Source organism: Lynx rufus, unplaced genomic scaffold, assembly GCF_022079265.1.
Source record: "Lynx rufus isolate CCGP_SWC_20201006 ecotype Redwood Valley unplaced genomic scaffold, mLynRuf1.p SCAF_2, whole genome shotgun sequence".
Classification (NCBI taxonomy): Eukaryota; Metazoa; Chordata; class Mammalia; order Carnivora; family Felidae; genus Lynx; species Lynx rufus.
Genome location: NW_025814834.1, coordinates 206,426,979 through 206,431,185, shown reverse-complemented (window position 1 = coordinate 206,431,185; position 4,207 = coordinate 206,426,979).

Below are 4,207 nucleotides of genomic sequence, written 5' to 3'. Positions count from 1 at the left end.
CCCTCCAGTAATCCTCTGTTTGTTCTCCATATTTAAGAGTGTCTTCTGTTTTGTCCCCCTCCCTGTTTTTATATCATTTTTGCTTCCCTTCCCTTATGTTCATCTGTTTTGTCCTTAAAGCCCTTGTATGAGTGAAGTCATATGATATTTGTCTTTGTCTGACTGACTAATTTCACTTAGCATAATACCCCCTAGTTCCATCCATGTAGTTGCAAATGGCAAGATTTCATTCTTTTTGATTGCTGAGTAATACTCCATTGTGTGTGTGTGTGTGTGTGTGTGTGTGTGTGTGTGTGTATACCACATCTTCTTTATCCATTCATCCATTGATGGACATTTGGGCTCTTTTCATACTTTGGCTATTGTTGATAATGCTGCTATAAACATTGGGGTGCATGTGTCCCTTCAAAACAGCACACCTGTATCCCTTGGATAAATACCTAGTAGAGCAATTGCTGGGTCATAGGGTAGTTCTATTTTTAATTTTTTGAGGAACCTCCATACTGTTTTCCAGAGTGGCTGCACCGGCTTACATTCCCATGATTCATTCTTTTTGACTGCTGAGTAATATTCCATCCGGTGACTGCCCTACATATATTCATCCATTTGCTGTAATGGACATTGGAGCTGCGTCTAGGGTTTTCTTACTGAGGCCTGAGGACAGGGCTGCTGGGAACACTCTTGTGCATGCCTCCTGGGGCATGCGTGCAGGATTTTCTTGGGGGTCTATACCCATGAGTGGAAGTGCTGGGTCACATGTGAATTCAGCTTCAGGAGTCATTTCTTTTTTGACCTCATCCCCTGCCACTCTCCACTTTGCTCTGCTCCAGCCAGACTGACCTCCCTCTGCTTGAACAAGACAAACCAGTCCAGCCTCCAGACGTTGCACTGTTGTTCTCTCTACCTGGAATGCTTTGCCCTCAGGGCCTCCCATGGCTGCCTCTTACTCCCCCTTTAAGACCCAATTAGACATTGTCTCCTCAGCCAGAACCTCCCTCTCCCTGGCCCCCGCTTAAATGTGTTACTCTCATTCCCGTCCCAGCCTCCTGCATTTCATTCTCAGAGCACCTACCACCACAATCAGACATGGTCTTTATTTTCGTTGATTTGTCATAGTCTCCCCTGCTAGACTCAAGCTCCAGGGCAGCTGGGACCATGTCGTGTTCATGGCTCCATTCCCTAGAACGTCCTGATATAGAGAAAGAGCTCAACACTTTTTTTTTTTTTGAGGTGGTTGCTAATATGGCTCCTGACTTAGAGGTGAGAAACCTGAGGCCCAGAGAGGGTAATATGCCCAAGGATCAAGAGCCTGGAGGTGGCAGAGCTAGGATTTAACCCAGGTCTGACCAGTTCCAGAGCCCATATTCTTTCCTGGAAGAGGTTGACGTGTTCTGATGAGAACTTTCTTCCCCCCCCCTCCCCTGTTATCAGCTGGCCATTCAATGCCACCTGTGTGGCCACAGGTTGGAGGGAACCTTGGGTCTTACTGTTGGCTGTTACTTCCCATGTGCAGCGGGGGGGGGCCATGGCCTTGGACCATGAGAGAGCTGGCATTCCACCACCTGTTCTGGGAATGGGGCCCAATCTGCCCCTTCCTCCCCCACCACTCCTACCAATCTCCTTTCTGCCCTATATTAGAGCCCCGGACTATGCACGTCTTTCCTATCATCTCAAAACTCATGATTTTGCTGCTATCAGCAAAAATGTTGAGCTTTAGAATGGAATCAAACTTAAGTTATTATCAAATTAAAATAGACTGTTATAGGGGCGCCTGGGTGGGTCAATCGGTTGAGCCTCCAACTTTGGCTCGGGTCATGATCTCGCGGTTCGTAGGTTCGAGCCCCACGTCGGGCTCTGTGCTGACAGCTGGGAGCCTGGAGTCTGCTTCGGATTCTGTGTCTCCCTCTCTGTCTACCCCTCCCCAGCTCACACGCTCTGTCTCTTTCTCTCTCCAAAATAAATAAACGTTAAAAAAAAATTTTTTTTTAAATACACTGTTTTGGATACAAGCCACTACATGTAAGCCCCATGCTAACCACAAAATAAAAACCTGGAGTATACACACAAAAGACAAAGAGAAAGAGATATAAGGATACTACTAAAAAAAAGTAATCAAACTACAAAGGAAAAGAGCAGGAGAAGAAGAAAGGAACAGGAGGAACCACAAAAGCAGCTAGAGAACAACGAACAAAATGGCGGTAAGTACGTCCTTATCAGTAAATAGGGATGTACATGTAATTCGACTAAGTTCCCCAGTCAAAAGACATAGAGTGGATGAATGAATAAAAACAAAAACAAAAAACAACATCCATCTCTATACTACCTGTAAAAGACACACTTCAGATGTAAGGACACATGCGGACTGCAAGTCTGATGGATGGAAAGACTGGATAGAAGAAGGATGGAAGAAGATATTCTGTGCCAATGGAAACCGAAAGAAAAATAAAATGGCTATATTTATATCAGACAAAACAGACTTTAAGACAAAGACGACAAAGACTGTAAGAACAGACAAAGAAGGGCATTACATAATGATAAAGGGGCCAATCCAACAAGAGAATGTAACGCTTGTAAACATGTATGTGCCCCACATAGGAGCACCTAAATATACAAAGCAAATGTTAACAGGGGCGCATGGGTGGCTCATTCAGTTGAGTGTCCGACTTCAGCTCAGGCCAGGATCTTGCAGTTCATGGGTTCAAGCCCCGCGTCGGGCTCTGTGCCGACAGCTCGGAGCCTGGAGCCCGCTTGGGATTCTGTGTCTCCGTCTCTCTCTGCCCCTCCCCTGCTCATACTCAGTCTCTCTCTCTCTCTCTCAAAAATAAATATACATTAAAACATTTTTTAAATTATAAAAAAATAAAGCAAATGTTAACGGACATAGAGGGTGAGATAGATGGCAATACAATAATAGAGGAACCCAGTACCACCCTTAGTTTGATGGATAGATCGTCCAGACAGAAAATCAAAAGGAAACATCAGCTTTAAATGGCATGTTAGATCAGATGGTCTTAACTGATATTTACAGAACATTCCATCCAAAAGCAACAGAACAGGGGCGCCTGGGTGGTGCAGTCGGTTAAGCGTCCGACTTCAGCCAGGTCACGATCTCGCGGTCCGTGAGTTTGAGCCCCGCGTCAGGCTCTGGGCTGATGGCTCGGAGCCTGGAGCCTGCTTCCGATTCTGTGTTCCCCTCTCTCTCTGCCCCTCCCCCGTTCATGCTCTGTCTCTCTCTGTCCCAAAAATAAATAAACGTTCAAAAGCAACAGAACATGCATTCTTAAGTGCACATGGAACATAGATCATATGTTAGGTCACAAAAAAAGTTGTAATAAATTTAAGAAGGTTGAAATTATATAAAACATCTTTTCCAACCACAACGTATGAAACTAGAAATAAATTACAAGAATAAAACTGCTAAATTCACAAATATGTAAAGATTAAACGACATGCTCCTGAACAATCAATGGGTTCATTCAAAGAAGAAATCAAAAGAGAAATAAAAAAAAAACCTTGACACAAATGAAAATGGAAATGGAACATACCAAAATTTGTGGGAATCAGCAAAAGCAGTTCGAAGAGGAAAGTACATAGTAATAAATGACTACCTCAAGAAACAAGAAAAGTCTCAAGTAAACAACCTAACTTTACACCTCAAGGGACCAGAAAAAAAAAAACACAACAAAGCCCAAAGCTAGTAGAAATAAGGAAATAACAGAGACGAGAGCAGAAATCAATGAAATAGAGGTTTAAAAGACAACAAAAGGGGCGCCTGGGTGGCTCAGTCGGTTGAGCGGCCGACTTCAGCTCAGGTCATGATCTCGCGGTCCGTGAGTTTGAGCCCCGCATTGGGCTCCGTACTGACAGCTCAGAGCCTGGAGCCTGTTTCAGATTCTGTATCTCCCTCTCTCTGCCCCTCCCCCGTTCATGCTCTGTCTCTCTCTGTCTCAAAAATAAATAAACATTAAAAAAAATTAAAAAAAAAAGACAACAAAAAAGAGACGCCTGGGTGGCTCAGTCAGTTGAGCGTCTGACTCTTGATTTTGGCTCGGGTCATGATCCCAGGGTCATGGGATGGAGCCTGGGTCAGGCTCCACAATTAGCACGGAGCCTGCTTGGGATTCTCTCTCTCCCTCTTTCTCTCTCTGCCCCACCGCCGGCATGTGTGCATCTGCTCTCTCTCTCAAAATAAACAAGTAGACATTAA